The following is a 26,544-nucleotide window of genomic DNA, read 5'->3' as shown; positions in this document are numbered from 1 at the left end:
CACCTTGATCTTAAACTTCCAGCCCCCAGAACGGTGAGAAAATAAATTGCTGTTGTTTAAGCCCCCCAGTCTGTAGTATTCTGTTATGGCAGCCTGAGTAGAACAATAGACTCTTAAAATTCACTGATTGATCCTCAGTTTTCACATTTACAAAATGGTAATCATGATAGCCAATTCATAGGGTTGTTATAAAGTTAACATGTGCATTATATGTGCCTGCATGGAACAGACATGTCATAAACATTCTTTTGTAATAAATTGTTCCTTTGCCACTCTCCTTATATTTAGGGGCAAGAATTTTGAGGGAACTCTTTAAGATGTCAGTCAAATTTCAGTTTAAAAAAAATTCTGGATTTTATTGGTAAGTATGCATGCATTTTACCCTAATGGTTGACGCAATGCCAAGGTTAAAAAACGTGTGGGGGAAATGTTCTCTCTCTTTCTATGTGTTTACACATTTCATTTGGTTTCTGCCTCAACATTTAACATCTGCAGTTTTGGCTTGCGGTTATTTTATTCCTCACGGCCTTCATGATTAATGCATCGGTACAATCATTTGATGACGAAGCATTAGGAAAACTCTCCCAGAATCCGAGTGCAAAGGGACATTTGGAACTGATGCTGCTGTGAAATACATATAAACCACTGTATGAAATTACTTGTTTAGCCAATAATTTCAAAGCTTTCTGAAAGTTTTATCAGCAGTTTCTTCCCTCAGGCTTTTATTCTGTGTCATTTGACTTTGCCGTGCATTTTCTCCCTTTGGTTAAGGGAGAAACACAGTCCGTTGAGAAAAAACGTTTATCTGAATAAGAAAACAGCTGGGGATGGGACTTGAGTGCTACCAACTTAACTTCTGGATTAACCTTGCTCATGGTTGGATAGTTCCCTTCATTATCAATCCCATAGATCCGGTTTTAGACTTCAGCACAAGGAAGAGGCAGCATTTGGTCTGCAAGCTTGATGTTTGGTCCGATAGCTTTGACTTTAGATCGCTACCCTCAGTAACTCTTCATTTGTAAATAAAACCTTGCTTTTATTTCAAAGCAGATACCAGGACAGGAGTCGAAGGAAGCAGCTGAGAGTGGGACAGGATGGAGGGGGTTGGGGTATCTGGATGGAGGTCATGGAGAACGTCCCTGCTCACTGCAGGCACCCCTGGCAAGGTGGGATGTTTGTGGCCCAGGGGGCCGCATGTCCGAGCTCTCGCTGCTAAGGTCGCCCTGAGAGGGAATCTCTAAGTGTGACTTCACGTGGGCTGAATTCAGCTCAGGATCGGCCAGTGTGGGGCGGCCTTGTCTGCAGAGTTGCAGTGTGGTCTGGCTCTGGCCCAGGTGAGGAGCTCGCTGCCTGTGCAGAATCACCCTGGGTTCTTGTTTCCACGGGGTGGGAAGTGGAAGAGGGGGGTTTGTCTGAATAGCTGACTCCCAACAGTCTTCTGCCATCTTCCATGCTTTAACATTTCATGGAGGCAACCTACACATACCCCAGCCCCCGGTGTGAAGCTGTTTTCTGCATTTTCTGGCTCAGTTGTAACCTTCCTGTCTGAAGGGTTAATGGAGGAGTAGAGATAAGTGCTCTGGACAGTCTCGGGAGCCTGCCAGTTGATCCTCCAAATCCATTTTTTCCCTTTTCCTAGCTCAGGACTGGACCACATTTCCCGGCCTGCTTTGCATTGAGGAGTGGCCACGTGCTGATTCCTGGCCCATCAGGAGTGGGTGTGCCCTTCTGCACCAAGGCCTGAAATAGTGGGTGTGTCCCCTCCTATGCCCTTGCCCCTTCTACGAGGGATGATGGAGTCATGAGGTGGAGGGGCCTGGGTTCCCAGCTGGTGGCAGAGAGCTGCCATCCAACTAGAAACAAGAAAAAAAAATTGTGTTTGAGCAGCTATGTATTTTGTGTCTGTTATCAAATTGAGTCTTCTGTCTAATTTTATGGGCAGCAGTATTGACGTGGATAAGCAGACAGAAGAGTTCTCAGGGGGCTAGTGTGGGAAAGAGCAGGGAGAGAGGAAGAGAGTGAAGATGGGGTGTTTGGGTTTGGTGTTGTTGAAAAGAAACAGGGATCCAAAAATGGAGTCACTTGTGCTAAGCTCTACATCAGTCAATGGGGACTGAATACCTATCCAGGTTCAGTCCCTCCCAGGGATGTGACCTTTTACCAGTCAGTCTGGAATTTTCTGGCCACAGATGAGGTAGCCTACCACACAGACCCCTGCCTTCCCCCAAGGCAAGTGACCTTGCTTGAAATAATCCTCAATTGTTTATGACTTCCTGTCCCATCCCCTTTAGGCCTTTAAAAACCATCCATTTTGTACAGGACCCCTCCTGTCTGTTTGCTAAATGGGATGCTGCCTGATTCACGAGTTGTTGAATAAAGCAAATTTTTTCTTCAAATGTACTCAGTTGAATTTTGTTTTCTAATATTGTCTTTTGAGAAATAAAACATTGCCAGCCATATCAGTAAACAAAGGATGTCAGAGTCATCAGCAATTGCAGCCCTCCAATGGTGAGCTGGTGAGCCCCGAGGGAACTCAGGGAGGAAACAAAGAATACCTGCCATCTAGCAGCCATCAGACTGTGGCCACTCCCCATGGTGAGCCTTGAGGAAACTGTGGGTGTGAAAACACAGGGTATTGGCCCCGATAGCTGAGGTTCATATCAAAAGAATGGTTTCAGTGAGCCTAGACGCTTGCATTTTCCTATGCATAGAAAAGCACCAAATTCCTTAATTTGAGATCCTAATTTTCTTTTATTAACAGTAATCTTTTGTTCCTACTACCTGCCCTTTGCTGTAAAACTCCTGTATATCCTAGCGCCCCCCTCACCTCCTCAGAGCAGTTGTCTGAGGGTTACTTGAGATGCTGCCTCCCAGGCTTGAAGTCCTCAGTGTATCTGCTGAATAAAACATAACTCTCAACTCTTAGGTGTGCATATACTTTTTTTTTTAGCCGACACTAATGAACTAGCATGTGGTTAATTGAATGTCTGTGTTTTGTGTCAGGGAAAAAATATCAATGCATATGCTACTTAAGTGCCTTTTAAAAACAAAAAAAATGGAAGCAAACAAAGAAAGCTGAACGTCCCAAGGAGTATGGTGGAAAGGTGGCTTTGGAGTAGGGAAAAACAATGACTCTATATGGGATCTGTTTCTTTTACTTTAACCTTTGTATTCTGGTGCTTTTTCTACAAGTTAAGGATGTTGCCTATAGCCTGAAATATACAGGATAGCCCATTCTCAAGGCTCTGACCTTTAAAAGTGTAACACTTTTCCATTCATGAGATAAAAAGTTGCAGAACAGAGGATAACTGTCTTGTTGGAGGTTTATAGGAACATCATGACTGGACCTACCTGAATAGCTGCAATAACAAAGGATTCCGACACCAAGAAGTCTGCAACAACCAACTACACCCCCTCCCTCTTTAGTACAAAAGAAACCTGAATTCTAACTTGGGTAGGACTGTTCTTTGGGACACTAGTCCGCCATCTTCTCGGTCTGCTGGCTTTCTGAATAAAGTCGTTACTCATTGCCCCAACAGCTCAGCTCTTGATTTATCGGCCTGTCCTGCGGCAAGCAGTACGAGCTTGGACTTGGTAACAGCCTCAGAGGCACCACTGCAGGTGAGGCAGTGGGTGCACATGAGATGCATCCAAGGGAAGATGGGGAGGTAAGCTGGGCCTCCCACTTGACAGTGGCTGGTGGGGAACAGGCAGAGTTGAGAAACCAAAAAAGCCAATGAAATGTGAGAGTACCTGGAGAGTAGAGGAGACTGAAGTAGGAGTCTCAAGGGGCAGAAGAGGTGAGGCCAGCGAGTAGAAGAGGTAGGGTGTGGAGTGGGCAGAAGAAGGCAGCACAGCCTCCAGGCCTTGCCCAGAGCAGTGTCAGGGAGCCCTGGACTGGGGAGAGGGCCATTCCAGGTCTGAGCTGTGAGCGTGCTTCAGCACCCGGGCCGGAATGCAAATGCGCGTGCAGGGTGAAATACAGAAGGGAATGTTGATTCTCTAGCTCTTAACGTTTCTTTCTTTCTTGGAATCCTAGGTGTGAATTTGACCGGGTGATGTGAATTGCATTTGCAAGAGCATTTGAGCTGCTCGGCGTGGGGAGCTGAAGCTGCGGTTGGGAAAGCAGACAAACCTACCTGCGTTCCTGCACAGCCCGGGACACAAACGACTTCCCACCCCACCCCACCCCCGACCCCCACCGCCTCTCAGGAGCTTGCCCTGGGCCCCCAGCCATGCGCATGAGCATCAGAGTCCCGGTGAGACCCGCCACCCTGGTCCTTCAACATCGTGCACGTGGCTTGACCAGAGATAATGTATAGGAACTCTCTGCCAACTGTGAAGTGCTGTACAGCGTGCAAAAGGACAGGAGGAACGGCGCCAAGGATCTTGATGATTTACTTAACCTGAGTTATTTTGGTTTAGAGTAAATGTGACTCTGTGTGAAAAAGCCGCTCTCCCGCCCCCCTCCACCCCCATGTTCTTTTTCTTTCTATTAGAAAGATGACCAATTTACATAAAACTAGGTAAGGTGCAAAATAGCCTGGTGTTGAACTTTAACCTCAAAGAAATAACATGTGACTGAGTTACAAACTGGAAAGGACCTGATCCCAGAATTACCGGAAGCACCTCGAATTTGGGGGGCACCGCTTGTGGAGAGAAGGCTGCCATGAATGGATGCTCTCCTGATGGGAAATTCTACATTGAAAATTGTATACGAATTCTATGGGGGAAACTTACAGTGTCTAAGAAAATGTCCGAAGAGCACTTCAAGAATTTTTAGTATCGTGGGGGAAAAACCCAATGGAAAAACGGGATGGATCTCAAACGCACAGGAAAAATCAAAGACTGGAAGGAAATGCACACGTTAATAGGGAACTTCTGAGAGGGGGGCTATGGGTGCTTTTAATTTTCCTCTTAAACATTCTGATTTTTCCAAATTTTCCAGAATGACTTTATATTCCTTTTACCATCATAAAGAAAAAAATATTTTCTAACAAAACCTTGAGACTCTCCTGGCATGTGATCGATGGAATTTAACACATAGAAGCTAAATAATTATCAAGTACTTGATCTGAAGGTGTTCCGTCCCATATATCTGGTAACTTAGAAACTGAGAGATTTGTTTCACATGACTCTAAGAAAATCATAAGTAACCCCCATGGGGTGCTTGTGGGCAGAGGAGTGGTGGGGGTATACAGAATGCCTGCAGGTCTGAGACCACTGGAGGCCCCCAGTGGAGTGTAGATTAGAGGCAAGGTTCTGCAAACTTTTTCTGCAAAGGGCCGATAGTAAACAGTTTAGACTTTGCAAGCAAGCAACACGTCTCTGTTGCATACTCTTTTGTTTTTTGAAAGACTTTTTACAATGCTTTAAAAATGTAAAATTATTCTTAGCTCATGGGCAGCACAGAAGGAGGCTGCAGCCTGGATCTGACTCCCTGGGCTGTCATTTGCTGACCTCTGGGTTAGAGGCATGCTGGTAAGAAGAAATGGCTAGCTGCTGGATTAAGGGAGCAGCCACGAGGGTGAAGAGGGGGCAGTGGTTTGGGGGCTGAATAAGAAGCAAAACTAAAATAATTTGGAGATTAGAGACTGCGGAGGGGTGTGGGCAGGAGAATGGGGGATGGCAGGATGGTTGAGACCAGAAGGCAGAGGATGATGTGGTTTGGGCAGGTTTAGTTTCAAGTGTCTGCTGTCTCCTATGGGCTGAAGCTTATTAGTGACCTGGACTGAGCTCTAGATTTGGAGGTTGTTAGCACATGTGCGTGGAAGTGTAACTATGGGCATGGGTGAAAGTTCTTCTGAAGGCTGTGGAGTAAGTAGAGGATATAGAAGACAGGATTCTGGAAAACAATTACAATATGAAGCCAGAAGTAGAGAACCCAGAGCGGGTGCTGAGGAAGGAATGAGAGATGTGAGGAGAAGAGGGAGGGCAGGCAGGTAGCCAGGTGGCAGGTGGAACTGGAGTCTTAGGGGGGCAAAGGGGGCATTTGGCACACGCTGTAGGGACAACTGGGAGAAAAATGATGCATCCCTTCCCTCTTCCTTATATCAGAATAAATTCCAAGTGGATCAAAGATCTAAGTGCAAAAAAATAAAAACTACAGAAGGAGTAGAAGATTTGAGTGTTTTTATAGTTCTCCGAGTTGAGAAATCCTTTCTAATCATAAGAGGAATCCAGAAGCTATCTTGGAATGCTGGTATTTTTGTCAATATAAAAATTATAAATGTTTGTAAAAAAAAAAAGCAAGAAGACAAACCACAAAAAATATTTTCACACATCACATATATATTTCTGATTTACAAAAGCAATAAATACCCCCGTAGAAAAAACCGATCAAAGGAAATGAATATGGAGTTTATAAGAGAAGAAATACTCGGAGCTGAAAAGCATATGCTCAACCATGGCAAAGTAAAAGCAGTACAAATATAATAACATTTTTTTACTCTAAAGTTAGTAACATTAAAAATAAACCATAAATACAGTATGTGGAGTATATGTGTTGGGGGGCAGTGGAATTGTGAACTTGCACGTATTATCAGATGTGTAAACTGGCAAAGTCTTCCTGGAGGAGAGAGTGACAGTAGGTCTCACAATTTAGAAATGATTAGATGTCTCGTATTAGCAATTCTGGATCTAGACATTTATCTTAAGAAAATAATTTTACAAACATTTATCTATTGTAGGCAGGGGATATTGCAGCCTCATTTATAATAGTTAAAAATTAGAAACAACTTAAATGTCTATCCACAGAACACTAGTTAAACATATTGTTGCAGCTCTAATCAATGGAATACTGTGCAGTTATTAAATATGATTTCCCAATGTTTTGGGGTCTTCAACTCTTTGTGTAAGAATCACCTTCTTAATGAGGACATTTACGTCCTCTTAAAAATCTCAGTCACTTCCTTCAGGTCCTCACATCTCTCTTCCTTATGCTACTGTTTACTTTTTCTGTAGCACTTTTCACCTTCCAGCATGAAAGAGTTTATTTATTGTGTTAATTTTTTATTGTCTGTTGCCACTGTCAGAAAGGAAGTTCCTGGGTAGAGATCTCTATGTGTTTTATCTACTGATGGATCTCAGGCTCTGGAAAAAGTGCCTGACACAGAGCAAGCCCTAGCATCTATTTATTGAATGAATGAATATGTGTTTATCAACCTGGCAGGTTGTCCATGCCATAGCGTTAAGTGAAAAAACAGAATAAAACATATAGTTTACTTTGCATATATTGCCTTTTTGCATTAGTGAGTGTGTGTAGAAGAATGTCCTCCAAAATGATAATTGAGATCAATCTCTGAGCTGTAAGTTTGTTGGTGTTTTTGCTTTCTTTCAATTTTTTTATGTTTAAACTTTCCGTTAATAGTTCTATCATCTAAAAAATCAGTAGGAAACATAAAGCTATTTCTGTTCTAAATAAACAAAACAAATTCTGCATACAGCTACTGAGCCATGTCCACTGGGCCTGGCACCTGGGATTTACTAGTGTAGTGTGTTGAACCTTGTCCCACCCCCCAAATTCATGTCCACCGGAACCTCAGAATGTGACCTTATTTGGCAGTAGAGTCTTTGCAGATGTAATTAAGATAAGGATCAAGATGAGATCATACTGGAGTAGGGTGTGCCCCAAATCCAGTTAAAACATCTTCATATGACACAGAAAAGGACAGACAGAGACACAGAGAAGGCCATGTGATGGCAAAGGCAGGGAGTGGAGTGATGTGGTCACAAGCCAATGAACACCTGGAACGCCTGGAAGCTGAGATGCAAGGCAGGATTCTTCCCTAGAGCTTTTGGAGGGAGAATGGTCCTGCTGAAGCCTTAATTTCAGACTCTGACCTCCAGAACTGTGAGAGGACACACTTCTGTTGTTTTAAGCCCCCCACTTTGTGGCAACTTGTTGTGACAGCCAAGGAAACTAATACAGTTGGTGACTTTGAACCTGGGGAGTTTTTAGCACATTTGCATCCTGAGAAGAAGCTGAAGCGGAGAGGCTGACCCAACAAGGAAGGGGGGAGTGTGGGAGTGAGGGGTCTGGTGGAATGGAAGTCAACACATAGTGCTGTCAAGAGCAAGGGTGGGGGGATGGGTGCGTACAGAAAAAGGGATGAAGCTTCCTCCTGAGAGGTTTAGTGTGGTATGAGGAGGAAAGGAGAAAGATGGGAAGGGAACATTGGTGACATCTGTCTCAGGCTCTGTGTCATGGAGGAGCTTCAGATGGGCTCATTTTCCAGTGTGAATTGCAAGAAATCTGTACTTCAGCAGACTCGTTGAATTGAATCTGCATCTCACAATGCAAATAACTGAACTCTGTGTAATCACAGATCAGCCAAAGGTGTCCCTATCCTTACTGGTCAAGAAAAGCACATGTAAACAGATACCTGTACACTCCTGCTCACAGCAGCATTAGTCACAATAGCCAAAAGGTGGAAGACATCTAAGTGTCCATCAACAGATGAATAGATAAGCAAAATGTGGTCTATACATACAATGAAACATTATTCAGCCTTAATAAGGCTACAACATGGATGAACCTTGAGGACATTATGTGAAGTGAAATAAAGTCACAAAAGGACAAATATTGTATGATTTCACTTATATGAGGTCCCTTGAGCAGTCAAATCCTTAGAGACAGAAATTAGAATGGCGGTTACCAGGGGCTGGGGGAGGAGGGAATGGGGAGTTAGGGTTTAATATGGAGTTTCAGTTTGGGAAGATCATGAGCTCTGTAGATGGATGATGGTGTTGGTTGTGCAACAATATGAATGTACTTAATGCCACAGAACTGTAGATTCTACAGAATGGTTGGAATGGTAAATTCTATGTTATATGCATTTTACCACAATAAAAAAGTAAATTGTGTTAACAAAAAGAAAAGCATATCTATTTTCTAAACGAGAGGGGAAGATTAGCTTCTAAGATGCTTTCTTGTCTTACTTCAGGAAAAAGTTTACAAAGAGCAGTAATGAATTACAGGTGATGATGCTCCAGACAGAGGACAGGGTGGGGTTTTCCTGTTATATTCATGCCTGCATTTTTCCATTGAGGCTCCCATTGACGACTGGAACACATTTGAGAGAAAATTCAGAGCTGTAGTTACAAGTGGTGCTTAAAGCTCAAAGTCAATAGTTTGCCTTTGGCCCCTTGTCCTGATGCTTGTCGTTTTGCATAAGTCCTTGTGTGAAGAGTCTCCTTCCTTGGGGGCTGGTGGTGATGCCTGCCACTGATGTCTGATGTGTCGTAGGGAGGTGAAGTCGCTTTTATTTGTCCTGTACCTTGAGCTGTTGTAACTATGGGAGACCATTATAATAATCAGAAATTCTGACAGACTGGAAAGTTTAAAGTCATAGGTGTGTGTGTGTGGCAGAAACGGCTACTACGTTCCACTGGGAATATGTGACAGAAACTAAAGGGCAAATGTGCTTATTAAAAATCTTAGCTTGGGGGCTCCACAACATGAACCTAAATTTAGAATGTCTAGTACCCACTGCCAGGTCAGAGGACTAACCCTGGCTGCTGTGCACGTGGATATGACTTTGTACAATGTGCAAGTTCAGTGCTCAAAGGAGGGAAATGACAGGTCACTTTGGACAGATCAGAGGAGACCAACATTCAATACCATGATTTCTCTTCTCATTGGATTTCAAGAATCTGAACCTTGGATAGTGAGAACCAGTAAGAACCTCTCAGGACCACTGCATACAGTTGTGTAGGTTGTGCACTGCACAAGGGTGTCCAGAGGAGGGGAGCAAGATGACTGAGATCCAGTCAGTGATTTGCGTGCCTAGCTAGCACTTCTGGAACTGTGGGCATCATTTATTTTGTCCTCCTCCTTTTTAAATTTAAATTAAAAATTTTTATTGAAGTATAGTTGATGTATAATATTCTGTAAGTCACAGATGTGCAATATAATGATTCACATTTTTTAAAGGTTATACTCCAGTTATTATAAAATATTGGCTATATTCCTTGTGTTGTACAATATATCCTTGTAACTTATACCTAATAATTTGTACCTGTTAATCCTCTGCCCCTATGTTGCCCCTCCCCGCCTTTCCTCTCCCCACTGGTAACCACTGGTTTGTTCTCTATGTCTGTGAGTCTGCTTCTTTTCTGTTATATTCACTAGTTTGTTGTATTTTTTAGATTCCACATATAAGTGATACCATACAGCATTTGTCGTTCTCTTTCTGACTTATTTCACTTAATATAATGCTCCTCAAGTCCATCCATGTTGCTGCAAATGGCAAAATTTCATTCTCTTTTCATTACACAGGAAGAAAGTGAGGCCCCAGAAAGCCAACTGACTTGCAAGGAGGCAGAGCCAGAGTGAGCTCTGAGTCCATGGATTCCAGTCTAAGTTTTCCCACCTTCCCTGTTCTCTGAAGACGGGGCTGCCTCAGGTTTTCCCCTTCTCCAGAGACCTTGGACTTGGAGGTTCCCTTCTGGAGTGAGAATTCCTCTACTGTTTCTCTCCTGATTAGTCCAGTGCGTGCCTTAGCCTCAGCCAGACCTGAGGCATCTCTGTTGGGCTGCTCACCAGCCGGGGGACTTCAAGCTACAGGTTCTTTATTTGTAAAATGGCCTTGCTGGGTTGATGGGAGAATGAAATGACATAATTGCATTGGGCAGTGTGGCCTGGGACAAGGCACTGGGCTTTAGCAGCAGGCAGGCCTGTCTGGGACACTGCTTTCCCACCTCCAATCCGTGTGCATTTGCTCAGGGCACTTCAGTCTCTGAGGGTCCGTTTTCTCAGTTATAAAATGAGAATCATAAGACCTACTTTTCTGGGTTACTGTGAAAAAGAAATAAATCACCTGGTCCGTAGCAGACATTGAATAAATGGTTACAAGTTATGGTAGTGTCTGGGTTGAAGAAGATACCCAATTTGTAGCTATATTAATCACAATTTTTATAAGCTCAACACTGTCTTGGAAACTGTGAGAAATTCAGATGCAATCCAAGACACAGATGGGTAGACCCATCTGGAAGCGAAGAACCTGCTTGGTGATGTGAGACGCGCACACTGTCCCATATCAACGTGAGTTGCACTCTACACGGTGGATGAGAGACTAAGAATTTGTCAGCATGTCAGAGACAGGGGTAGGCCGTGGCTGGGCTAATTAGCAAAGGCATCTTAAAGGAGGTGGGAAATGAAAGCCAACCTTTAATGAGCATATACTATGTGCCACATACTGGGTGGGGCACCATAGCCGCCAGTAAATGTTGACCCACCCTGCAGGGGAGGCAATGAAGATCTGTCAGGCTGAGCGACCTGCTGAAGCTTATGCATCTAAAATGGGGCCGGAATAGGACGCTCCGCCAGGTTGGCCTGATCCTGAAACTCATATTCTTTCCCTTCGGCTACTGTGGAGAGATGTGAGGATGTGTGTGCGTATGTGCATGTGTGTGTGAGCAACGCAAGGGAAAGCGCGGCAGTGAGAAGGGTCTTGCCTCACTTGGGTGCCCTTCGAGTGAATCACCCCGTAGAGTGGAAGAGATGGAAATAAAAGAGTGATGGGTGTGTGGGGTTGTGTCTGGGGTAAGGGTCACTCTAGAGTGGGAAAGGTGGAGGAGAAGGGAAAGCGTTGCAAAAAAAAAAAAGACCTTCTAGGACTTCGTGTGCCCAAAACTAGTGTGGTAAGTGGGAAAATTCAGGTGTCTTTTATAAAATTTTAAATTGGGAAGGGGGACTGGCCGTTGGAAGGCAGGGTGAATATTTATCGAATCCCTCCTATGGGTCAGTGTTGAGCTCTGTGGCTTCACCTGCTGTTTCAGCTCATTCTCATCTTTCAGGAATCGGTGTGGCAGACTTGAATCACTGATTCAAGAAAGGCTGAAGTCTTCGCCCAAGGTTACACGGCTAAAACTGTGTGTGGTTGAGGGTGCTGGCTGCGCGTCTAGGGCTCTTTCTATTAATCAAACAGCACAGAGATGCGCAACACCCCAGCCCAGTGGTGTTGAGGGCGATGGGCGAGCTGTCCCAGAACATGAGAGCATAGAGGGACCACAAAAGAATCGAGAGCATAGGTACCCACGGGGTATCGACAGAGAGTGGTCTGAGGAGGGAGTGAGAGAGGGAGTTAGCAGAGGGGAGAAGGCTCTGCTTAGGGGAGGGTCCAGGTCAGGGAAGCCAAGGCCCCATATTTAGCAGAGGAGAGGTCATTGGGTTTGGCAGCCAGGAGACCACTGGCGACTCTGAATAGACCGGTCAGAATGCAAGTCAGGCTGCAGGGGAAGAGGGTGATGATGGGCTTAAGAGGCAGGAGACATTTTGTCTGTAGGTGGAGGGAGGGGGCAGGGTGGCCGGGAATAATAAGCATGAGACCTGGATTTTCAAACGAGGGGAGGGGGGAGCTGGTGGAAACGGAGCAATGGGGAATTCTGGACGAAAGCACTGGCATGGGAGTGAATAAGATATCCCGGGGTTGGGAAGGGGTGGAATTCAAGCATCGCCCGCAGAGAGAGGACCACCCCTTCCTGTCTGCTGAAGCCACCGTGCCTGACACAGGAAGGATGACAAGCTGTGTCCAGCTCAGAACGGGGACAGCCGTTCCAGTCCTTTCTTCTTCCTGTCCCTGGACTGCGGTCCTCCATCCTGGAGAGCGAACAGAATAGATCTGACTTTCCAGCCTTGAGGAGGGACAAGGAGGGGCCAAGTAGTTTCTTAGCTCTGCAGTAGAGCTGAGCCCCAAGACAACCTCCCGAAGATTCTAGAACTGTGAGGTGCCCAATTTTCTATGAAGGGTTTGGTAAGCTCTAGGGTGAGGACAGGGGAAGCTGTTTCAGAATATCCAGTCCCTCCCTGACTGATGGGCATAACGTTTCTGTCAATTTTCTGGGGCAGGACAGGCAGAGCCTAGTCAGGCCCCACCACATCGCGGGTTTTCACAGTGGAGGAAGGACTTCAGCCCTCACGTTAGTCAGAGTTCCAATTTTGGACAATTGTTTCAGCTCACTGCTTCCCACAGACCCCTTGCTGTTAAGAATTCTAGCAAGTGGAAAACTGAATTTTGTTTCCTCTGCTGCCCCTTTCCTGGGAGCGACAATAATTGGGTTTCAGGAGAAGGGTCCTGGCAGTTCACTCTGAGCAGTGACCAGGTAATTGAGGGCTCAGGATAACTGGTCCCCACCATGAAACACCTGTTGGGAGACTCCACCTGCTACCAGCAAAAAAATTGGGGGTGGGGGATGGAGAGCAGGATTCAGGGTATTTTCTCTGCTCTAACAAGGTATGTTTAATTTTACAAGAAAACAGTTATTTCCCTGCATCATTTCCCCCCTCAACTTCACCTTTACTGCACGATCTTCAGGCATCCTGTCGTTTAACGTTGCACTTAAAGTTTAAGCGATAGCATTTCGAGCAGATTAAAGCCGACGGCCTCTTTTCTTATGAAAGCTTGTATCCTCCGAATGTATTTCAGTGATTACTAATTCCTGCATCAATGAAACTGCATTGCTTTTACTGGAGATGTGACTTAAATTCCTGGTGAAATTCCGGTTGGAATGCAGAAGGCCTACATTTTGCACTTCATTAAATCTGTGTTGTTCTGGCAAAATCTGCTGTTGGCATTTGAGAGTCTTTTGAAGAGAAGCCTGTTCCATGCAATCATTGCCTTAGCGCGCAGGAATGGGTATGTCCTCCGCCAGGGCTTTGCGGGGGGCAAATGCACTGGATTTGGGGTCTGCAGACTCAAGTCCCCAGACAACCACTTGGTTCCTTATCTTGGGCCACTGACCTTACTTCCCCACCTCTCGGTGCCTTTTTTTCCAGAAAAGGTGCCTTTTTGCTGGTAGACAACTTACCCCATCAGCTTTCATCCTGAAAAATATTTCCCATCTACAATTGTTTTTTTTCAGGATGAAATAAGAAATTCCTTTTAAAAGGAAGCTTGAAAAGAATGAAATAATGCCATTTGCAGCAACATAGATGGACCTAGAGATGATCATACTTAGTGAACCAGAGAAAGACAAATATCATATGACATTACTTATATGTGGAATCTAAAATATGACACAAATGAATTTATTTACAAAACAGAAACAGACTCCCAGACATGGAAAACAAATTTATGGTTGCCAAAGGGGAAGGGGGGTGGATAAATTAGGAGTTTGGGATTAACAGATACACACCACTGTATTTAAAATAGATAAACAACAAGGATCAACTGTATAGCACAGGGAACTATATTCAATATCCTGTAATAAACCATAATGGAAAAGAATATGAAAAAGAATATATATATATATATATATATAAAAATATATAACCGAATCACTTTGCTGTATACCAAAAACTAACACAACATTGTAAATCAACTATACTTCAATTAAAAAAAAAAGGAAGCTTGATATATTTTTGAATGGTCTCTATCCAATGAAGTACATTGCATCTTATTTTCCCTGGGAAGCAAGTAAAATACAATCTTAGCCATATGTTCTCAAAAGACTTCCATGAGGTTTCAGTAGATGTGAGAATCACATCTCACCATTTTTCACACATATGAGGCTTGCATTCCCCCAGGTTTCAAAGAAGAGAACGGCTCTCCTCCACCTGCATCAGACAGGTAGGTGTGGCCATTCCCTCACCTCTGCCCCAACTTCCTGGGCAGCCCAGTTTCTGTGAACCTGCACCAGCATTCTGGGTTCTCTTCAAACGGCACTTGACTGACGCAGACCACCAGGTGACTGGGTAGGCATCAAATCTCACTGCCTTCACTTTCCGCATTCTCTTGGGCTTTCAATGTTTTTCTCATTTGTTTGAGTCACCGTGTGTTGCCCCCAAGGCTCTGAGGGGCTGGCAAGCAGAACCTGAATCTCTAGGCTGGATGCCGGTTTCTGGTTCTCCATTTGGCCAGGCTCCAGGGATATCATTTTTCTTTTCATAATTAAGTCACTGTCTGGGAACATGTCATAAACAGTGTGGGGTGGGTTTCCTCCCATTAGGGCTGAGACTGGGTGGCTGGGTCAAGGTGTTCCCACTGGGAGGGGTGGAGTGGAACGCACCTCCTCCCTTCCAGTCTGTGCAGAAGGGAAACTGCTGAGGCCTCAAAACGCCCCACAAAGGGGAGCCAGTCCAAGGATTCCACGGAGGAGAGGACAAGACATGGGGAATCCTCAGACTCCCTGACGCCCCCTCCAAGTCCAGGAGACTCCGTAAATTGGGCTAAGACCACTGTTTTGCTGCTAAAGCAGCTCCACGGGGGGTGGCTGGGAAGGGGGAAGTAAAGCCTTGATCAGAGAGTTTGCCTATTCCTGTGCTGCAAAAACTCCCACCACGGCTGATTCCAACCTATCAACTGTTGACCAGCTCTCAAAATTCCTGAATACGTAACAGTTGCCTCTCATGAGCCGGTATGAACCTACTTCTTCACCCGGCTGGAACAAGTTCTACCTCCCAGAGTGAGGGTGAAGGGATCCTGTTTTGAAGGGGAAGGAAAGTGAAGGGATAGTAGGTTTAGGAAATGCTGCCGACTCTGTCTCGCTCTTGGAGTGTTCTAGAACAAGCTAGGCTTGTTCCGAATCATCCTGTTTTATAGATAGATAATATTACAATTATTTGTAATTGCTTAAATGTGTTTCTCCCAGAATTACACATCTAGGTTCCACAGAACAGGTATCTGAAATACAGATTTGCTGGTTCCTGGGGTGCAGTGGGAATTGGAGACCGTCGGGTCCACACTTGGCCTTCTTTGCTGTTTGCTCAGGGCTGCCCTCCACCCCCCCACCCCCCGCTCTCTATCTGGCTGACACGGTTGGCGCTGCAGGCTGCTCTGACTCTCAGTGTACCCACTGTTCTCGGGGCCCATCCACCCATCCTCCCTCCCCTCGACTTGGGAAAGAGAGACTCAGTCACCCGGTGACAGCAAAGACGAGAGTGACATATTATGCAAACAGAGGAAGACTCTCTGACACGCATGGGAGGTTACCTTAGACTCTGTTGCTAGACTCAGAGGGTAGATGGAAATCGAGCTTCTAAAATAGAATCACTTAACCAGAAACAGGTACAGCCCAGGGCTGGGAATCACCTACAGACTCTTTGTGCTGTTTTTCTGCTTTCACCCAGCGCATTTTTTTCCTATGGGCTTGAAAATGCAATCCTTCTATGTTTAAGTGTGGTACTGCCCCTCATGGCGCCAGGGAGACCCCAGACCTCAGCACCCAGGCTTTGGGCATTTTTGTGTATTTATCCCCTCCAGCCCTTCTCCCCAAAGCTCTCGCCTCTAGTGGAGGCTGGTGCCAGGACCAGTGCGGTATCCAGACCAGACCCCATCCCAAAGGGTCAGTGCAAGTCCCGGACCCTCCTCAGAGGCACAGTGTGGGGCAGCCGGGCAGAAGGGGTGCTTAAAGCCTCAAGTGACTTAAAGTCCTTGAAGTGACTCATTTGGTGGAAACCCACAGCTGGAGGCAAAAGAGAAAAGGACATCTGCTCTGAAAGAGCCAAAGCAGCCTCGCTGGTGGGGAATGAGGGCAAAGCCCCCATTCCTAGAGCAGCAGCTGCTGCTGTTATTGGAGACGGATGGAATTCTTAGGGGAAAATATGCCACAATCAAATGCCCATCCCTGAAAAATGCTTGCTGTTTCCTGATGTGATATTATCACATCACAGCATCCCATGGACCACCCGTGGCTGGGTTTCCAAGGGGAGAGGGAACGGTGTCGTGGAGCTCATCTGTGGACATGCCATTTGGGATGCCCTTGGGGTCTGGACTCCATAAGGGAAGGAGGATTCTCTCCTCCTGGCTCTCATTGGCTTCCCAGCCAGCTTAGGCCTTGGGTGAACTTCACATAGAGTCTAGGGTGAAGTGCAGCTTCAGGGCTCACCTCAAAACAGATGAGCTGAAATATGCATCCCTGACTCCCTAAGTGCAGGCTTAGCGCCCTGTCTCCACCATTTTGATCCCATAACTTCAACTGGGAGCCACATGTCACTCACTGTGCTAGGCCCTGGGATAGAGAGATGAATAAAACCTAAATCCCTGCCAGAGGACACCACGTTTTTTTGTGGCTAGAAACTGGTCTGAGGTCAGGGCGGGAGTGTGGGGAGATATATTTTTGTAATTAGAAAAGATCTTCCTTTAAAGGCTGTGTTGGAATAGGGGATGTCAACTTAATGGGCATGGGGTTTCCTTTTGGGGTGATGAGACTGTTTAGGAACTTGATAGAGACGCTGGCTGCACAACTTTATCCGTGCACTAAATGCTATTGAAATGTACTTCAAAAAGATTAGTTTTCGGAATTCCCTGGAGGTCCAGTGGTTAGGACTCAGCACTCTCACTGCAAGGGGGCACGGGTTCAGTCCCTGGTCGGGGAACTAAGAGGCTGCATGCCACAGAATGTGGCCAAAAAAAAAAAAAAAGGTTAGTTTTCATGTTATGTGGATTTCACCTCAAAAGAAAAGTTGCATTGGATGGTAAACGTCCAGAAGGTCTTGCCTCCCCATCTGCCGAAGCCTGAGAAGCATACGGGCAGCTGGGAGATGGAGCGTGTTGGGATGCCTGCCCAGGGCCGCTGGCCTGGCAGGGAGATGGACAGAGGGTGAGGACTGTCCCCCCAGCTCCTTGTTCATGTACCATTCACCCCTACAGGCTCCGGTGCCAACCATCGTGCCGTAGCCAGCCTAGAACATCTGGCAAGTCATTCATAACCAGTGACTGTGATGAACGCCTGCGAGCTTCAACCGACGTTAGCATTTCACTGGATGGGAGGTGCCATCCTTAATCATGTTCTTATGCAAATTAGACACAAGTTGCCACCACGGGCCATTGCGGTTGACTGGGTGACAGTGAGCGTTTCTCCTGAGATCAATTTCCCAACCAATCACTTTGGGTGCATCATCTTTTCCTTTTGTGGTGCTGGCATTCCTGGCTTGGCACTAATGTCATGGGGAGCATGACAGTGTTCTCAGAAAGCATGGCTTGTTCTTTCCTTGAGGGACCCCGCCCCCCGCCCCGCTCCATCCGGGCTTGATGCGAAGGGAAGACCTGTTTCATCCTGCCTCACTTTGGGTGTGTTTGCTGGAGACGGAAGTCTCATTTGGGGTTAGAGTGGCCAGAAGTTTACTGGATTTGTACCTATCATTCATTCGCTCCTTGCGGATGATTCCCCACCTGAACCTGCAATACTTTGTGAATATTCATCAGGCATTGGAGATATTTGCCTTTCCCTTCTTCTCCCAACTCAGGCTGTGTGTTTCTCTTGTGAAATCAAGCGCCTTTGTAAAGTGAAGCCGAGGGAAAGTCAAGACAGCAACTTCTCTGCGATTCTTTGCCAGTTTTGTTTGTTTGTTTTCTGGTCTCATCTTGCTAAAAGGAACAAACAGTTTCCCCAAGCAACAGCCTTGCATTGTGGAACACCTTTGGGCAGCTCTGATCATAGTAGGACTCGAATTGAGTCTTCCATCCTGGGAGGGAAAGAGATCTGGAAAGGGGACTGTTGATTCCTTCCTGTCCATTCACAGCTAGTGAGGGTGGGGTCTGAGTGAGCTCTGGGGATGGGGTCAGAACACCAGCAAAGGCTCTCGGTCCACTAAGCCACAGCTCTGGACTGTTTCTGTATAGAAAATGGCAAATTACTGCACAATAAAGCTGTTTAGCCCTACATGGCTGTGTCTGGGGACTTAAGGCCATTCTGGTCCTAGGTTTTCAGGTCTACGTTTGAATGAGCTTGGAAGACTGTGGCTGAGGTGTGCTTCTCACAGAAGATGGCTTTGGTAGAAAGGGACAAAACTCCCACCTTCAGCGAGAGGAAATTCTTGGACTGTGCACTTGGTCAGCTCTCGGAGAAGCCGGGTGGAGGGATGGGTTTGGCACAGGGGATTCTGGGTTTTTCTGTTGCTGTATGTGTTCAGTGTTCACATCATACTCTTTTTAAACAGTGAGCTCGTTTTGATTCTCTGCTCCCACTGACAACTGGCGTAAGCCATGGTAACAGGCAGCCCTTGGGGGTAACTATGATGCCGGTTTGGTGTTCTGTATCTCCCGAGACCGACTTATTAACAACCCATAGATTGCAAAAGGCCTCGCGCTTCCCGTGCCTGGGGTCTGTCTGCTGCAATGCTGTTTGGGTTTTATGCTCTTGGGATATGGTCCTTTTAAAATTGCATTTTCTTCTGCTTCTGTGCTCCTCCCCTGTGTGTTTTGCTCAGCCTCCCACTGAATCACTCTTTCCTTTTGGTTCTCCAGCAAAGGTGTATTTGATTTCTCTAAAGTCACTTGATTGAATTCTGAACACAAGTACATACACTGAAGTAATTACATCTGCTCTTTTTAAAAGGAAAAATAGAAATTGGCGTTCTTCTCTCGACTTTGCCTTGCCTGTGGATGTCAACAGTTGCAAATGATATGTCCTTGAAAAGTCATGTTTTATCTAGCTTTGCGAACTTTTGGCTTATATCATAAATCCAGAGATGCTGGCGCTCCTGGCCATAAATCTAATGTTCCTATTTATTTCCTTTTCCCCAAGTCCCAAGAAATATTTTTCAAATAAATGCTCAGGTGGACCAGGAGAGATTTTGTTTGTGTGTTTTGCTTTAATGGACCCTGTGTTGGTTTGGATAATGCTGTTCATCACACAATAAGGCATAATAGATTATGTGCCAGCTCTCTCCTTCCTGCACCAGCCATCTCTAATAACTTCCTTTTTTTAGGTTTTTTCTTTTCAAAAAATTTTTATTGAAATACAGATGATTTACAATGTTGCATCAGTTTCAGATATACAGCAAAGTGATTCAGTTATACACACACACACACACACACATATATATATATATATATATATATATATATATAATTACAAACTATTGATTGAATATGGTTCCCTGTGCTATACAGTAGGTCCTTGTTGGTTATCTACTCCATATATAGTAGTGTATATATTTTAATCTCAAACTCCTAATTTATCTCTTCTTCACCTTTGCCCTTTGGTAACCTTAAGTTTGTTTTCTATGTCTATGAGTCTGTTTCTGTTTTATAAATAAGTTCATTTGTATCATTTTTTTTTAGATTCTACATATGTGATATCAAAGGGTATTTGTCTTTCTCTGTCTGACTTACTTCACTTAGTATGATAATTTCTAATAACTTCCTGATATATGCAAAACAAAGAGAGCCTTTGTAGCCCACAAGTTCCTCCTTGGATGGGCTGATGGGCTCATTTTTTCTGGGAAGAATGAGTAACTTTTGCTGGAGAGAACCCTGGGGCGGTCACCAGAGGAGGGTCCAGGATCTGCACTAATATGACAGCCACCGGCCACGTTGTCACTACTGGGCATTTGAAATGAGCCTGACCCAAAATGAGATGTGCTGTAGGTGCAATCCAAACAGGGGATTTGAAGACATAATGAGAAAAGTAATAATGCAATAATGTAAAATATCTCATCAACAGTTTTCCTATTGATCGCATTAGAATGATAATACTCTGTATTGTTATATTGGGTTAAATGAAATATATCACTATGTTAATTTTACCTATTTAATTTTCCAGTTAAATGTCCTCCTAGAAGCTGTAAGGTAGCACGAGAGGCTGGCCATCTGTTTCTACTGGACGGGGCTGCTGGGGAACACCTACTCCTCAGCAACGCCTACTCCTGGTGTGCTGGGACTGGAATTGATTCAGAGCAGCCAACTCCCTGGCCTAAGGGAGAAGAAAAGGACTGCTATATGGGAGGAGCAAACTTGGGGGCCCAGGATTTGGGGAAAAAAATGAATAAGCGTTTGGAATTAAGCACAACTAGTCGAAAAAGGGTTAAGAGATTGCTGCTAGTGTGAACCGCTTTCCATCTTTGGAAACGGTGGCCATTTAGCCCATTTGTTCAAGCATGGGCTGGCTTTCTGCACATCAGCAATAACCTAATTTGTGCCTGGATGGAGAAAACAGACATTGAGAGCACCTTACTTTTGTGCTCTGACAACAAGGGGGCTTGGCAGAGAGGAAGAGCTCTTGGAAAAACGGACACTTGCAAGTGGAAGAAGTGAGATGTGAGGACCAGGTAGTGTGTCTTTTGGTTTAGGCGACTGGATGGCTCATGAATTTATGTGTAAGTCTGTGTTCGTTAAAACTTCCTCGGGGATTTTGAAAGAAAAATAACAATAATTACCAAGCACTGATTGGCATCCCGCGCTGAAGGTATGAGTCTCATATTTGAAGCACTGGTGACATCGCCTGTATTGACAATCATGTAGTTTGTCACCCTAATCTTTCCTGCCAAATCAGTTCCTCCAGGGCAGCTCGTTAAACAGGCTTGCTGAGACTACTTTATTTAAAAAATCTTTTTTTATTTTTAATTAATTAATTAATTTTTATTTTTGGCTGTGTTGGGTCTTTGTTGCTGCACATGGGTTTTCTCTAGTTGCGGAGAGTGGGGCTACTCTTCGTTGCGGTGCGCAGGCTTCTCATTGTAATGGCTTCTCTTGTTGCAGAGCACGGGCTCTAGGCACGCGGGCTTCAGTAGTTGTGGCGCATGGGCTTAGTTGCTCCACGGCATGTGGGATCTTCCTGGACCAGGGCTCGAACCCATGTCCCCTGCATTGGCAGGCAGATTCTTAACCACTGCACCACCAGGGAAGTCCCTTGCTGGGACTACTTTAGAAAATGTGTTCAAGGAAGGGCAAATGCTGTGACTCCCAGTAACTCTTCCCTTATTGCCCTTCCCCCTAGAGCCCTCAAAGACCATGAACTTCAAAAGTTATTTGTGTTTGGTTTGACCTTGTACCTTTGTTTAGATCTTTTCCTAATTTATTGGTAGACCTGACTGCTGAAAAGTATGACTAAAAATCTCATGAACATCCTGATTCTTGTCTCTGGGTCTCTGATCCATTCTCCTTCCCATTGACCTTCCCTGACCCCTTCTTCTGTTTTCCCACCTCAATGTTGGGGTCACCCAGGGTTTGTCCTCAGCCTGCTTCTCTTCTCATCCCTCACTGTTTCTCTGGGAGAGGTCACTTGTGCTGAAACTCTCCTGATATTTAGATGACTTCCACACCCACCTCTCCAACTCAGATCTTTCCATTTCTACGCTGCCATATTGACTTGCTTGCTAGACAGCTCCACCTGCATTTCCCATGGGAACCTCAAAATGAACATTTTCAAGATGGAGCTCATTATCCCCAGGCTGTCTGGGCTAAGTATTCTCTAAGTGCCCCTGCAGAGCTTCCCTGAACCCTTCTTGATTCTCCACATCACAGGAGAATGGCTATTATGGATGCAATGGGTCTCTCATGTCCTCTGGTTTCCTGGTGGGTTTAGCTCATGGGAAGCACTGACAGGAGATGGAAAGGCAGGTGGACAGTGGAGCCTTCCTGTGAGCTCCAGGTTGAATTGAAATGGATTGAGCTCCTCTTTCTACCACCACAGTCCCATTCGGTGGCCCTCTCTCCCACAGTTCTCTCTGGTTTCCTTCTTTGGCACCTGTGGACTCCAGGTGGTGATGGCTCCAGCTGTTCCCAGCCCTGAGGCCTCCCCATCCCGGGCTGGTTTCCCCTAGATTTCCCCACACCTCCATAGAGTTTCTCTCCTAACCTCCACCCCCCCTCCACCATGTGTGCCTTCTGTGTCCTGTAGACCCTGTCACATACCTCTCCCATGTGTTCCTTCCCTTTACATGACTCCATGGATGCCACCAGCGTCTGCTCAGAATCCCAAGCCAGAAGCCAGAGGCTTCCTTGCTTCTCTCTCCTTCACCCCACTGACAGTAGACACCAAATCCCATGGCCTCTTCTTCCTAAAAGCTTTTCCTCTTGCCCCCACTTTACTATCCCCCTGTAGCAGAACTGATTGTGTTGTGGAATAAATGAAGACCAACCACATGAGAAAAGCAAAGACTACTAGAGTTTGCTATAGCAAGAGAGTCAGCCACGTGACTTGCATTTTGGCAAAGACTCAAAGGCAGGCAGAGCAGTGGGAAAGCTTCATAGTGGAGAAAAGGGAAGGCTTCAGGTGTGCCCTGATTGGAGGCTATAGGTCTGGAGAAGGTATGGGTGGCCAATGAGTAGGGGGGTATCCTATGTGATTGCTTAGGGGTGCATAGTTAGCTTTCTTTAGTTGGTACTAAGTTGGAAGCAGAGACAAAAATTAGGAAAGCTGTCAGTTATTAATCAAGTCCCGGCCATGTTGAGCCAGTTGTTATGGAAGTCAATATTTAGCTTCCTGGGTTTTACTAGAGATGACAGTCTGGGTTTCTACACCTCCGACTACAGTCTGACCCAGGAAGCAGGCTAGCTTCCTGGGTTGTTTATTGCACATAAGGGGTTGGTTTCCTGGGCAGATTGCTACAGGATATGGGTCAACGTTCTATTTTTATGCATGGTCTGGCCATTGCCTATTTGTATATGCAGTCTCTCAGGGTCACTGTCAGTTTTTAATAAGCAGCAAAAACAAAACTTTTTTTGTTTGTTCTTGCTTATAAAGGTAACACATCCTCATGTAGAAAATTTCAAGCAACCAAGGAAAGTATAAAGAAGCAAGCAAAAAATTCACCCTGTGTCCTGCCACCAGAGGTAACTACTGTTAACATTTTAATGAACATCTTTCCAGGTACCTTTGTGCATCAACACACATTCAAACACACGTGATCAGCCCATAAATGCTATCCTGCAGCCTCTTATCAGTTTTCATCTGGATTGTTGCAGGTGTCTCCAAGTCTAGATCATGGCTCCAGTCTTTCCTACCTCCACTTCCCTTTTTTTTTTTTTTAAAAAAATTGAGGTATAGTTGATTTAAAGTGTTGTGTTAGTTTCAGGTGTAAACCAGAAATAGACTCCCCTTTCTTTTTCACAGAGCTTCCTCATGGGCTCTTTCCAGTTCAGATCCCATTGTGTTCCTGTCCTGCTTTACGTCGTTCAGGGGTCCCACTGGTAAAGTCCAAGCTCCTTGGCAGTGGCTGTCCACGCCACTGATGATGTGACCTTGGTTTTCCCTCTGCCTGAACGTAGAGTTCCCAGGGTGCTCTGAGGCACGATGCTCTTTCACACATGTGTCCTTTCACATGACAATGTCTTTTCACTTCCACTGTCTTCCATGCTCTTTCTTACCCCCTACAACTTACCTGAGTCCTCAGGACTCAGCTCAAACTTCCCCTCCCCGGGGAGCTCCCAAGACTATTGGTTCCCATCCTCTCCACCCAGTGCCTGCAAAGGATAACACTCAGCACATCGTATGACTATGGCTGGCTTCCATGCCACTCTGCCCTGGAAGACCCTGAACTCTCAAAAGTAAGTGGCTACGTCTCACCCACTTTCTCCACATCCCTGTGCCTGTGATAATGTGGGGAACACAGTGCAGGCTCAGTAGACACTGCCTGAATGAGTAAGTTGGTGGATGGATGAAATTATATGAATGTGTGTGTGTGTGTGTGTGTGTGTGTTTCCACACACATATCTATCTGTAAATGAACTGGTCTCATGTCAGGTTGATTTGGGGTATCAAATAGAAAATGCCAACACCTACCTTCTGTGGGGTGACCACTTAAAAATCTCAGTTATTGCCTTTAAATATGCTCAGTACTACTTCTATAAGTTGCCGCCATTTTTATTTCTTCTATCTATAACTCTATAAAGATCTTGTGGGAAGTGAAATGTTATATTCATAAAAATGCTTTGAGCTTTTTGCAGGAAAATTCACTTTTCCCCAAATCAACAGGGGAGCCACACTCCCTTATAAATAATAGATAGCATGCATCCCTATTTTCCCAGATGAGAGACTTTCAGGAGAGATGACTGGGAAGCAAGGCAGATGATTTATGATTTTCCAGAAACACAAAGAATTAGAGGTCCAACCTGCTGGAAGCACAGATCAGGTGTGGGCTTTATCTAGGGTTTCCCACTCACGAAGCAGTGTCCTCTTGGGAAGGTGGAAGGGGCAAGAAGAGTGGCAGAATCCCTATTCCAGAACCTTTCCCAGAAGGCTATCCTGCACTTACAGTAGTAATTCAAGTGAGACAAGTGAAGATTAAGTGGTTGCTGGACTAAAGGCCACCAAGAAAAAAACTCAAGCACCATAGGATTGGTGTTGTATCTCTTACACAATGTTTTTCAGAATAAGTTCCTGAGATATTCAAGACTAGAGACCAGGCTTACTGGGGTTATGGGTTGTAAAGGATGGCAACAAGAAGAGGGTGTTAGGATTTTGCTGAGTTGCAGGCATCATAAATTAAGATCCAGGTTTATTCAATTTCTCCTTCTATGGCTTGTAGTGGGCAACATAATGCCCCGATGATGTTCACATCCCACTCCCTGAAACCTGTGAATATGTATGTTACATGGCAAAAGGAAATTGAGGTTGAAGATGAAAGAGAGGTTGTTAGTCAGTTGGGAGATTATCCTGGGTCCTTAAAAGTGGAAGACGGAAGACCAGAGAGATGGCAGCATAATTTCAAAGATGGTAGAATGAAGCCACAAGTCCAGGAATGCAGGTGGCCTTCAGAAGCTGGAGGAGTCAAGCGAACAGATCTTCATCTAGAGCCTCCAGCAAGGAGCACAGCCCTAATGACACCTTGACTTTAGCCCAGCGAGACTCATGTCAGTCTTTTGAGTAAGGCTGTAAGATAATTCATCTGTGTTATTAGTGCAACAAATTTGCGATGATTTGTTATGGCAGCGACAGGAAACAATTCAGGGCAGTAGATCCTGTGCTAAATGCTTGGGGTAAGATGGGGAATAAGGACACAGCTCTGCCCTTGTGGGTTTGCAACCTTGAAGAAAAGGTAGTGCACGCTGGCCACTAGGGCAGCAGTGGTGATCCCAGGACTCTGGTGTCTTAGTCAGCTCAGGCTGCTACACCAGAATACCAGACTGGGGGGCTTCAACGACAGTCACTTATTTCTTGCAGTCCTGGAGGCTGAGTCCTAGGTCAAGGCTCTGGTTGATTCAGTTCCTGGTGAGGACTCTCTTTGTAGTTTGCAGATGTCCTCACATGATGGAGAGAGAGAGAGAGAGAGAGAGAGAGAAAGAGAGAATGCTCTCTGTGGTTTCTTCTTAGAAAGCACTAATTCAATGAATGGGCTTCACCTTCACAATCTACTTGCCTCCTAAAGATGCCACCTCCAAATACCATCACACTGGGGGTTAGGGCTTTAACGTATGAATTTTGGGGAGACACAATTCAGTCCGTAGCATGTGGGAATGCAGAGATGGTGGACTAATTGTCTGGGATGAGGTGTGAAGGGAAAGGTTGAGGAAAGCAGGGAGTTCTTAAGTGGAAAAGCAGAGGTTTAGGAAAATCCCAGACACAGGGAACAGTTTAAACAAAGCCTGGGATTACAAGAAAGCCACTTCCTTCTTTCTACCTGGAAGTCTAGTGATCTGGGATTATTTTGAGTGTGTTCTGTGAGACGAGAGGGGTGAAGAGGGATATTTATTGAGCTCACTCTATGTGTGCAATTCTGTCTTCTCCCAAATACTGTGATCAGATGTCATTTGTATTACCATTGTTAAGATATAGGGGGGAGAAGTTACTGGAAAGTTTTGTAGCTTACCCAGGACATCTGACCTCCTGTCTCATGTCAAAGCCCACATCCTCCATGATACTCACTCTACTCTGAGTAAT

At 45.3% G+C, this 26,544-nt stretch overlaps 1 protein-coding gene across 2 annotated transcripts in view; it reads right to left on the bottom strand.

Annotated features, from left to right (window-relative positions):
• KCNJ6 (potassium inwardly rectifying channel subfamily J member 6) overlaps positions 1-26,544 on the bottom strand; it is a gene marked incomplete at both ends in the record, with an annotated part of 206,837 nt that overhangs the window by 89,381 nt on the left and 90,912 nt on the right. The window contains one exon of one of the 2 annotated variants that reach the window (XM_082840116.1): positions 24,047-24,113. The exons of the other annotated variant lie outside the window; for it this stretch is intronic. Of the gene's footprint in view, positions 1-24,046; positions 24,114-26,544 lie in introns of those variants that run through there. 2 annotated transcript variants of the gene reach the window in all.

Source organism: Leucopleurus acutus, assembly GCF_964270905.1.
Source record: "Leucopleurus acutus genome assembly, chromosome: 5".
Classification (NCBI taxonomy): Eukaryota; Metazoa; Chordata; class Mammalia; order Artiodactyla; family Delphinidae; genus Leucopleurus; species Leucopleurus acutus.
This window is presented reverse-complemented; position numbering and strand designations above follow the sequence as displayed.